The sequence below is a fragment of the Leptonychotes weddellii genome, chromosome 8, assembly GCF_054177405.1.
Source record: "Leptonychotes weddellii isolate Sample4059 chromosome 8, ASM5417740v2, whole genome shotgun sequence".
Taxonomy (NCBI): Eukaryota; Metazoa; Chordata; class Mammalia; order Carnivora; family Phocidae; genus Leptonychotes; species Leptonychotes weddellii.
The window spans coordinates 11,786,742-11,798,831 of record NC_138376.1 but is presented as its reverse complement, the minus strand read 5'-3'; the positions used below and the strand labels follow the sequence as shown (position 1 = coordinate 11,798,831).

The following is a 12,090-nucleotide window of genomic DNA, read 5'->3' as shown; positions in this document are numbered from 1 at the left end:
GCTCCATTATATAATTCAAACTGTGCCTTTTGAGTTCTGATCAGAACACCTCAGTCCCCTCGTGTCCCCCCACCTGCCTCCTCCTCCCCCTGTAAACACCACTGACAAGTAACCTTTTTTGAAACTTCGGTGGGGGGAGGGGCGTGCTACAGTTTTGCAGGGCATTTTTATTTGCCTTTGGTTTGATTCTTCTTGGGTAGAGGACCTCTTAAATGCCAAATGCTGAGTTAGCAGAGATTTCTGAATTGTAACATCTTGAGATGTAACTAGCACTTTCCTTGATTTTTCTTCTGGGTGGCTGTAGATGTGATACATTACTGAGTTTTCAAATGGTAGAGTGCTTGGATTTATAACACCTGTGCAAACAAATCTGGAGTGTTTACTACTTTTGCCACATATCTAAGTTCCCTGAAATGCCAAAGGGATAAATAAATTGGGTTGAGGGGGGTCTTCAGTCAACCCCCCCTCCCCAACCTGACCTTGATCATCATAAACCCTCCCCCAGCCTCCTCAAAAAAGCATAACATCCAACTGAAAGCCATAGCTTGCTATGCAAATACCTCTTAAAAGCCAATTCCCCCAGCCTCTACTTTCCACCAGATTGACATCCTTAAGGCAAATCTCTGGGTATTTTGAAACCAGGACTGTCTTGGGTGAAGGTGATAAGAATCATCTCGGTCTATCCCAATTTCCCTTTCTTAGCATCTGTGTCATCTCTGAGATATTTATTGAGGGGCAAATATGTTAAAACATAGAATTGGCCCATGAATGAGAGACTCTTTGAGAAACTCACATGGCATAAATGAGCCTAACACTTAAAGCATCATGAAACAGGATGATCAACATAAAAAACTCCAACCTGTTTGCTCTGTCCATATCAAAGCCAGGCTGACCTGTATGAGGAGGGGTCCCTGGGCTCCCAGTCTTCTCCCAGCCAGTGAAGCCCTGTTGCTGAATGTGTTAAGTACCTAAATAGGACCGTTAAAGTCTATGGGAACAAATATTAACATTGATCACCCTTTTTTGGTTTGTCCTAGTCTGACTTCTCTTCTCCCTTCTGTACCCCCCACCCATATCCACCGAAGGCAACTGCCTTGCCCTTTCTGCCTGCCTCCAGCTTCGAACGTAGTATTAGATACCATTACTATATTAAACTGTGTTGACGTTATAGTGATACCGTGCCCTAAGAATAACTTTCAAAGTCTGTTGTAAGTGCCTATCCACATATCCCTCTGAAGTGGGCACGGGATCATTATTATCCTTATACAGACCCAAAGAAGCCGGTGACACTGGCAGGAATTACAAGTCAGGTTCCCTACTCTCAGAGCTCAGTTTTGCAAGGACCCAGATACACATGAAAAACATGTAAGTGTGTAAACCTGAGTGACAGATTGATGTCTATTTATTTCACCCCCTCTAGGTAGAGTAAATACAGTATGTTGCCACAGGTGGTATGGTAACTACTTCTGTCTAATGAAAATAAGGACACATAGTAAGATAATAGAAAACATCAGGTGGTGAGACCCTCCCCAGTAATGGGAAGAAAAGCAATAATATAAAATATACCCTTGGTCTGTATATAGTCATTAAGTATTGATGCCACAAAAATTGAATTTCCTAGACCAGTGCCGTTCAATAGAAATATAATGGGAGCCACATATGTAATTTAAAATTTTCTAGTTGTTGCAATAAAAAAATAGTGAAATTAATTTGGGTAATATATTTTATTTAATCCAATATATCCCAAATACTATTTCAACATGCAATCAGTATAAAAGTATTTTGTATTCTTTTCATCGTACTAAATCTCTGAAACCTGATATGAATTATATGTATCGTGTATCTACAACACATCTCAATTAGGAGTAGCCATGTTTCAGGTGCTCAATAGGCACATGTGGCCACAGCTGGCCACACTGGATGGTCCCACCTCAGACTCTATTTGGTCATATGGGGCTTGGAATTTGAGTACGCATTTGTCTATCCCTAATTGAAACTTTTAGAAAAATAAATTGCATTCATTTGGTTCTAGCCTTATGGCATAAATCAAGTGGTGTTCTCTTGGACGGAGCAAGAAAATATCAAATAAGCTTGGAATTGAAATGGTATTGGGGCACCTGGGTGGCTCAGTCGGTTAAGCGCCTGCCTTTTGATCAGGTCATGATCCTGGGGTCCTGGGATTGGCTCACTGCTCAGCAGGGAATCTGCTTCTCCCTCTCCCTCTGCCCTTCCCCCACCTTATGCACTCTCTCTTGCTCTCAATAAATAAAACCTTAAAAATTTTTTTTAAAGATTTTATTTATTTGAGGAGCAAGAGAGAGCGAGCACAAGCAGGCGGAGGGGCAGAGGGAGAGAGAGAAGCAGACTCCCTGCTGAGCAGGGAGCCCGATGTGGGGCTTGATCCCAGGACCCTGGGATCATGACCTGAGCCGAAGGCAAACACTTAACTGACTGAGCCACCCAGGCGCCCCATAAATTTTTTTAAAAGTGTAAAAAAAAGAAATGGTATTAAAGACTCAGCTTCTTTCATGTTATCAGAGGATAGAGAAGATTAAAAAATAAATCTCAGGTTTCTAAAAAATTCCTTCATTGGATTGCCCCAATCGCCCAAGTTAGGGACCTCAGAATCATGTTTGCACCTTCTACATCTCCCTCTGCTCCTTGGAGTCTCTCCAACAACACTTAACTGACTGAGCCACCCAGGCGCCCCATAAAAAATTTTTTAAAAGTGTAAAGAAAAGAAATGGTATTAAAGACTCAGCTTCTTTCATGTTACCAGAGGATAGAGAAGATTAAAAAATAAATCTCAGGTTTCTAAAAAATTCCTTCATTGGATTGCCCAATCGCCCAAGTTAGGGACCTCAGAATTATGTTTGACTGCACTTTCTACATCTCCCTCTGCTCCCTGGAGCCCCTCCAACAGACCACTCAGTCCGTAGAGTCTACCTGTCACCTCTTCTCCAATTTCAGGACTTCTGCTCTATCCCAGAAGATCCCAAGAACCTCTGCCTGGGTTCCCTGCCCTCCACGCTCTACCCATTCAGGTTCAGTTTCTATCCTGCTTTCAGTGTGAGTACACGGTGAAAGCAGACATTTAATCATGTAGCTTCTCAGCTTAAAACCTTTTTTTGAAAAAAAATATTTTATTTATTTACTTGTCAGAGACAGAGAGAGCACAAGCAGGGGGAGCGGCAGGCAGAGGGAGAAACAGGCTCCCTGCAGGGAGCCTGGCGTGGGGCTCGATCCCAGGACCCTGCGATCATGATCCGAGCCGAAGGCAGACGCTTAACTGATTGATCCACCCAGGCATCCCGCAGCTTAAGATCGTTATAGCAACCTGCTGCCTTCCAAATAAAATCCATACTCTTTGCCATGATATGCTAGCTAATCATAAACTGGCCTTCAGGGAACTTTCTGGCCCATCTCCTGGCTACACTTTCTTTGATTTTACCCTGATCTACATTCTTGACTGTGCCATGATTTCCAGGACAACTTGCCTTTGTATAGTGTGTTCCCTCTGCCAGGAATGTCCTATCTTAAAATGCCTACCCCTTACCAAATAACAAAATCCTTTGAGCCTAGCTCCAGTATTTACCGTAGGTTTTAATCTTGTAGTCCCAGTTAACAGCCCCTTCAACTGTGTTATCACTCTACTTTTATACATAGATGTGTATAACATTTATCACATTCTATTGTAATTATATAACATGCTAGACGAGTATTTCCTCAAGGAGAGGAACCACATACTATTTACCTTGGAATTCACTTTGGGACATAGTAGGATCTCAATTATTGCTGGAGGAATTCCAATGCTCTTCCCTTTCCATTGCCCCCCTTCTTATTGTTGAACCACTTGGTACATCATCACCATCATCATCATCATTACATACCAGCCAATATATATTAGCACTGCTATGTACCAGGCACTGTGCTAAGTAAGTTTTACATACATTTCATTTAATTTCAACCACAAATCTGCAGCACAAATCTGGGACTTCTCAATTTTTAATAGCTGTGGCATCTTGAATACCATTTCCTTCTTTCAACAAGTGTTTTAAGGTATTCTTTTTTTTTTCAAGTTTTTATTTAAATTCTAGTTAACATACAGTGTAATATTAGTTTCAGGTGTATAATTTAGTCGCTTCATCATTTACATACAACACCTGGTGCTCATCACAATTGCCCATCCTTCATCCCCATCACCTATTTAGCCCATCCCCCCACCTCCCCTCCAGCAAACCTGTTTGTTCTCTATAGTTAAGAGTCTGTTTCATGGTTTGCCTCTCTCTTTTCTTCCCTCCCTTATGTTCATTTGTTTTGTTTCTTAGGTTCCACATATGAGTGAAATCATATGGTATTTCTCTTTCTCTGACTGACTTATTTCACTAAGCATAATACTGTCTGGCTCTATCCATGTCCTTGCAAATGGCAAGATTTCATTCTTTTTGATGGCTAAGTAATATTCCATTATGTATGTGTATATTTTATATATATATATATCTCACATCTTTCTTATCCATTCATCAGTTGATGGACATTTGGGCTCTTTCCATAATATGGCTACTGTTGATAATACTGCTGTAAACATCGGGGGGCATGTATCATTTTAAGGTCATTCTTATAAACACCATTTATGAGAAGTTGATGTGCAGTCATGACTCCAAAGAATGCAGGATCACATACTTGCTTGTTAACTCATTTATTAACAGGCTATGCATGGGTCTTGTTTTATAGCTTATTGTCTCCATCTATTGAATGCTTCTAATTCTTAATCGGTTGGGAAAACAGGAAGTCTAACTTAATAGTATTTTGTACAGAGTAAGAATATGGCAGCTTTGAGGAGGTGCTGAGAAACCCTGTCACGTGGACATCACAGGATGTGATGTGACATTTAGTTTTGTTGCCTAGAATCATTTTTGGCCTTATTTCTGGTTCTCCAGTAATTTCCACATAATTCAGTTCGGTGGGGCTTTAAGAAGTGGAAGGACCAACACCAAGTGGTGGTGAGGATGTAGAACCACAAGAACTCTCATTCATTGCTGGTGGGAGTGCAAAACAGTTCAGCCATTTTGGAAGACTGCTTGGTGGTTTCTTACAAAATAAACTCTCGACATGGAATCCAGCAATTGCACCCGCTGGTATTTACCCAAATGGACTGAAAGCTTTTGTCGACACAAAAACCTGCACATGGCTATTTGTGGTAGGTTTATTCATAATCGCCAGAACTTGAAAGCAACCAAGATGTCCTTCAGGAAGTGCGTGGATAAATAAACTTGGTACATCCAGGCAACAGAAAATTATTTAGCCCTAAAAGAAATGAGCTATGTATGGGGCGCCTGGGTGGCTCCATTGGTTAAGCATCCAACTTTTGATTTCGGCTCAGGTCATGATCTCAGAGTCCTGGGATAGAGCCCTACATCGGGCTCTGCTCAGCATGGAGTCTGCTTCTGCTCCTCCCCCTGCTCGTGCTCTCTCTCTCTCTTAAATAAATAAATAAATAAATAAATAAATAAATAAATAAATAAATACAATCTTCAAAGGCAAACAAAAAATAAACGAGCTATGAAGCCGTGAAAAGACATGGAGGAAACTTAAGTGTCTATTACTAAGTTAAAAAAGCCAATCTGAAAAGGCTTCATAGTGTATGATTCCAACTATATGACATTTGGGAAAAGGTAAAACCATGGTGACAGTAAAAAGATCAGTGGTTGTCAAGGGCTAGGGAGGGGGTGTATATGTGTGGCAGGAATGAATAGATGCAGCACAGAGATATTTTTAGGGCAGTGAAACTATTCTGTATGATACTATAATGGTGGATACGTGTCATCATACATTTGTGCAAACCCATTGAATGTGTAACACCAAGAGTGAACCCTTATGTAAACTACAGACTTTGGGTGATCATGATGTGCCAGTGTAGTTATTGTAGTAACACGACAGCGGTGATTCATCAGTTGAAACAAATGTAACACTCTGGGACCAGATGCTGATAATGGGGGAGGCTGTGGGTGTGTGTGGGTGGGGGAGGGGATATATGGGAACTTTCTGTCCTTTCTGTTCACTTTTGCTGTGAACCCAAAACTGCTCTAGAAAGTAAAGTCTAATTGGGGCGCCTGGGTGGCTCAGTTGGTTAAGCAGCTGCCTTTGGTTCAGGTCATGATCCCAGGCTCCTGGGATGGAGCCCTGCTCTCAGCGGGGAGCCTGCTTCTCCCTCTCCCTCTGCCCCTTCCCCCCTGCTTGTGCTCTCTCTCTCAAATAAATAAATAAAATCTTTAAAAGTAAATTAATTAATTAATTAATTAAAAATAAAGTCTAATTAAGAAAGAAAAATGGAGGGGCCAGGGAATGGCTTGCTCATGGGTGCCCAGGGATTGTGCTCACTCAGTTCTGGGGTGATGTCTTGTTTTCCCACTACATTGTCAGTTGCTCAAGTTTATTCATTGTTGTTGGTTTTTGTTTTTTTTTTTACTTTTGTTTCCACACCACCTCTACATAAATGGCAGTGCATGTACTAAGGGATTAATAAATTCTCATTTAAATGAAATGAAGAGAAAATAAACTTAGGCTTCAAATAATAAATACATATTTATTATAATTAAAAAAAAAACATATTTCCACCCACATAAACAGCAAAATAGCCTTACTGTCAACAGAAAAGCTATTAGTGATGCAGTTTCTGGAGACTCTGAAGCCTGGGACAGCCTCAGAGTCGGAGAGGGTTGTGTGCTAGGAGGCCTGGCCCGGGACTGGAGGAGTCACTGAGTCTTGGGAAAATTTAACTTGTTCTGGGACTCAATCTATATGCCCCCAGGGATCGGCCCTTGCCGCCACCTGCTTGATTCATAATACACTGCATGGAGCAGGGTTGCCTCTGCAGGGTAAGGTGCTGCGAGCCTCAATTTCCTCATCTATAAAAAGCAGATAAGTATATTGCAGGTTATTGTGTGTGCTACAGGAGATCATGTCTATGATCGGCTAAGGTCTGTGTCAATTAATGGAAAAGTTTATTCTTAATATTTTTTAAGATTTATTTATTTGAGAGAGAGAGAACGAGCGAGCACGTGAGTTGGGGGAGGAGCAGAGGGAGAGAGAATCTCAAGCAGACTCACCGCTGAGCTTGACCCTGAGCTCATGACCTGAGCTGAAGTCGAGAGTCGGATGCTCAACCGACTGCGCCACCCAGGCGCCCCTTATTCTTAATATTAAGTATAATTAGATATCACGTGATAGTAACAAAGCCCTGCAGATGGGATGGGGGAGCTCGCGAGATGGCAGTGCCCATGTGAACGCTTCTTCTTCTACCTTGCTTACCTTCTTTCTACCAACTTGGGGTTGGCACATATTCAGATGGTGAGCTGATTGACTTCCCCAACCTCTGTTTCCTTCCTTCCTTATTTTTTTTTTGAATTTTTCTTTTTCCCTTTTTCAACCAACATCTTATCAATCCCTTTTTAAAAAAATCTTTTTTATTTTTCATTTTTAGAGTCCTTCCTTCTTTCTTTCCTTTTCCATCCCTTCCTTCTTCCTCCCTCCCTCTTCTCTTTTTCTCTCTCTTTCCATTGATTGTTTTTAAAACGAGTTTAATTTTTAGTTGGATTATTTGGGTTTTTTGGGGGGGGTGGAGTTGTAACTTGTCGTGATGAGCACTGGGTGTTGTATGGAAGTGCTGAATCACTATATTATACACCTGAAACCAATATTACACTCTATGTTAACTACTAGAATTAAAATAAAATAAAATAAAATAGACATGATGACTAAAAATGTAAAAATAAAATAAAATGAGTTTATTTTGTCCATTGCTATTCTTGGCCAACTAAGACTCTTTGTATCGAGATCTTCTTGCCAAAGCCATATTAAGCTCACCAGGGTTGCTAAACTTAGACCAGCCTCTTTCTGCTCTCTCTTGGAAGGCCCATGATACCATAAACAAGAAAGGTATGAGGTCAAAAGATTCTTGTTCAGAGCAAAGGGGGCTGCTTCACACAGAGCTTCCCAGAAGGAAGGCAAAGCCTGACAGGAAAAAGATCTGAGGCCTCTGGCATCATCTATAACAGAGCAGTTAATACCTCAGTCTGCCAAATCGCACGACTGCCAATCTAGAAAGCCATTTTTCAAATTGCCTTTTGGCCAGCTCAGCAGAATGTCTATATGACAGCCTTGGGAGAACAACAGAAAAGGGCAGTTTCCCAGAGGGCTGATGGTTTCGATGCTTCCTCTAATTCTCTCCAAAGCACCATGTGGAAGTTATGTGATGACATGCATCCAAAAAGGACTGAGACCCAAGAAAGACACAAGAAGGGGGAGGAGATACACAGTGGACCGAATAATGGGGCAAATGAATGAGGTTTTAAAAGGTGGAGAATATAGGGCGCCTGGGTGGCTCAGTTGGTTAAGCGACTGCCTTCGGCTCAGGTCATGATCCCGGAGTCCCGGGATCGAGTCCCGCATCGGGCTCCCTGCTCAGCGGGGAGCCTGCTTCTCCCTCTGACCCTCTCCCCTCTCATGCTGTTTCTCTCTCGCTCGCTCTCTAATAAATAAATAAAAGAAAATCTTTAAAAAAAAAGATTAAAAAAAAAAAGGTGGAGAATATAGTAAGTAGGGAGAGACCTGGGACTGAATTCTAGTTCTGCTGCCTGCTTACTGGGCAAGCTAGTTAGCCTCTGCTTCCTCCTATGAACAATGCAGATAAGAATAAATCGAGCGTAAGTGGGAGGTGGTGTTTGTAATAAGCATCTGTCAGGTGGCCTGGGGTATAGCCAGCGCGGAATGACATTGGCCAGGTACATTTCTGAGCTTCTGTGTCCTCGGGTCTAAAATGGAAAGAGATTACAATGCTCCCTTTATAAAGTTCCTTGGTGTAAGTTAAAAGAGGCCTCCAGCAAATGGTAAGTACTCCATGTGTGTGCCTTCCCTCTTACCCGTCCCCACCCATCCCCAAACCTGCACGTTGCAGATTACAGTTTCCAAAGTCGGACACATCCCACCTACTCTTCAGAACCTTGCCACTTCGTGGTCAGGGGGTGGAAACTAATTCCTCCTCCTGTGACTCTGGGTGGAGGGGAGGGCTTGGAACATGCTTGTAGTCGGTGTGGTAGAAATAATTCTGTGGGACTACAGAGGCTAGGTCATAAAGGGCAATGCAGCCTCCATCTCACTAGTTGGAACATTTACCCTTGAAGCATTCAACTGGCAAGTGAGCAATTGACTTCTCCACGCCATCCTAGGGGGAAGCCCAACCTAGCCCAGGTGGAGACAGCATAGAGAGAGTTCCCAGATGCTCCAACCCCAGCCCTCACAGTCACTGTCTGACAGCACCCTCATCAGAGACTGGAGCCAGAATCACCCAGCCGAGCCCTTCCCGAATTCCCGATCCATGTCAATGAGAAATGTAGATGTTGAACTCACAACAAAACCTAATTGGAAGAGAAATATGGCCCCCGTGACATTCTCCAAAGGCACAATAGCATTGAGTTCAAAGCCCAGGCCCTGGAATGGGGAGGACCAGGGTTTAAATTGGCCCTATTATTTAGCTGTGAGATCTTTACTAAGTCCACATGTATAAAAAGGTGATAAAAATAATGACTAAGTTGTAAGATTATTGTCAGAAGAAATGAGGTGGTTCTGGTTAAGTGCTTAGCATCAAAACTGACCCAAAGTAGGGGCGCCTGGGTGGCTCAGTTGGTTAAGCGACTGCCTTCGGCTCAGGTCATGATTCTGGAGTCCCGGGATCGAGTCCCGCATCGGGCTCCCTGCTCGGCGGGGGGTCTGCTTCTCCCTCTGACCCTCTTCCCTCTCGTGCTCTCTGTCTCTCATTCTCTCTCTCAAATAAATAAATAAAATCTTTAAAAAAATAAAAAAAAATAAAAAAAAATAAAAAAAAAAAACTGACCCAAAGTAGACTCATCTTAGATATTCTTTGTCCCCACCTCCACCACCAATGCTAATACCATCACCAGAAACCCTATCCCAATCATAAAGATGAGGTTTGCTCCCAAGGCCTTAGAGCTGGCTGGAATTCACCCTTCTCTTTTTATAATCACCCTTCCTTCCATTTAGACACTTTCCCTTCAACCCATACTTCCTACAACTACACTTCTCAGCCGTCATGCTAATGTCACAATCATAAGGAAGTGTTTCAAACTATCCAGTCCATCTTAGCTGCATGGGACAGCACCCCCACAATCAGCTATCACTTTACCCTCAATGTTCTCAATGGTGACAGTCATCGTTGCTACTAATGGCCAAATATTCTGGAGCCGGAGATCTGTTTTGACCATGAGCTATCTACCCCTAAGACTGCTGACCCATTCAGTTCAGGCTTTGAATACATACAAGGAGCCAACAGAAGAAAAAGAAAATAAGGTTCAAAAAGAGAAAGTATATTGAAAATAGCATTATAATTTGCTTAGTCACTCATACATTCATATATTCATTTGGTCATTCAACAGACAGTTATTCACAGCTTACTCTGTGCCAGACTCTGGACACACAAACATAAGCAAAACAGATGTCCTGTCTGTCCTCGTGAAGTTTTCAGGCTGGTGGAAAGGAACTGGCTTTGTCATTAAATAACCTAGGGTTTGAATCTGACTCTCTCACTTGCGACATATTTAATTCTCTTAAACATGTCTGAGCCTCATCCTTTCCTTAGGGTCATCGTGAGGGTGAAATGAATTAACGTACAGAGAGTGCGCAGCATGGCATCTGGTAATGTGTAGGTTTGTTTTCCTAAAGGTCATATAACTGGTATATTATATGGAGAGAGTCAGGATATAAACCCAGACCTGTCTAGCTCCCACATTTGTGCTTTTAAAGGAATTTTCTAATTATGTCTATTTTGATATTTCTCCCAAGTCACTAATTCATCACTCATTCAAAAATTGAAAAAAAAGTTTTTCCACGTCTTTTTTTTTTTTTTTTAGATTTTATTTTATTTATTTGAAGAGAGAGCACGAGAGAGCACAAGCAGGGAGAGGGGCAGAGGGAGAGGGAGAAGCAGGCTCCTTGCTGAGCAGGGAGCCTGACGTGGGGCTCGATCCCAGGACTCTGGGATCATGACCTGAGCCGAAGGCAGACCTTTAACCGACTGAGCCCCCCCAGGTGTCCATTTACCATGTCTTTTTATCCTCCTTCTGCAGAACCTGATGCAGTAAGCATTAACTGATATGAAAGTCGCAAGGCACCTAGTGCCGTCTTAGAAAAAAAGTAACAGGAATGATTATGTTTCTTTGGGTTATACTTGGGAAGCTGGAGTAAAGTGTTGGTTTATGCAGGATCTTAAAGATTTTTTATTTTTTATTTTTTTATTTTTTTTTTTTTTTAAAGATTTTATTTATTTATTTGACAGAGAGAGACACAGCGAGAGAGGGAACACAAGCAGGGGGAGTGGGAGAGGGAGAAGCAGGCTCCCCGCAGAGCAGGGAGCCCGACGCGGGACTCGATCCCAGGACCCCGGGATCATGACCTGAGCCGAAGGCAGTCGCTTAACCAACTGAGCCACCCAGGCGCCCTTAAAGATTTTTTATTATTGGGGTAGAGTTGACATACAATATTATATCGGCTTCAGGTATACAACAGTGATTTGACAATTCCATGCATTACTCAGTGCTCACGACGGTAAATGTAGTCACCATCTGCCACCATTCAACATTATTAGAGTATTATCGACTATATTCCTTATGCTGTACTTTTCAGCCCAGTGACTTATTTATTTTATAACTGGAAGTTTGTACCTCTTAATCCCCTTCCCCTATTTCACCCACCCCCCCCCCCCACCTATCTCCCCTCTGGTGACCACCAGTTTGTTCTCTGTATTTATGATTCTGTTTCTGTTTCTGTTTGTTTGTTTTGTTGCTTAGGTCCCACAGATGCGTGAAATCACACTGTATTTGTCTTTCTCTGTCTGACTTTACTTCACTTACTACGATATCCTCTAGGTCCATCCTGATCTAAATCGTGTAGCAAAAAGAGACACTGTCAGATGACTGGATAAAGAAGATGTGGTATATATATACAATGGAATATTATGCAGCCATCAAAAGGAATGAGATCTTGCCATTTGCAACGACGTGGATGGAACTGGAGGGT

The 12,090-nt window shown here is 42.2% G+C and overlaps 1 protein-coding gene across 6 annotated transcripts in view; it reads left to right on the top strand.

Annotated features, from left to right (window-relative positions):
- The window catches only part of PHACTR1 (phosphatase and actin regulator 1), a 458,880-nt gene that overhangs the window by 287,740 nt on the left and 159,050 nt on the right, over positions 1 to 12,090 (top strand). The window lies entirely within an intron of this gene.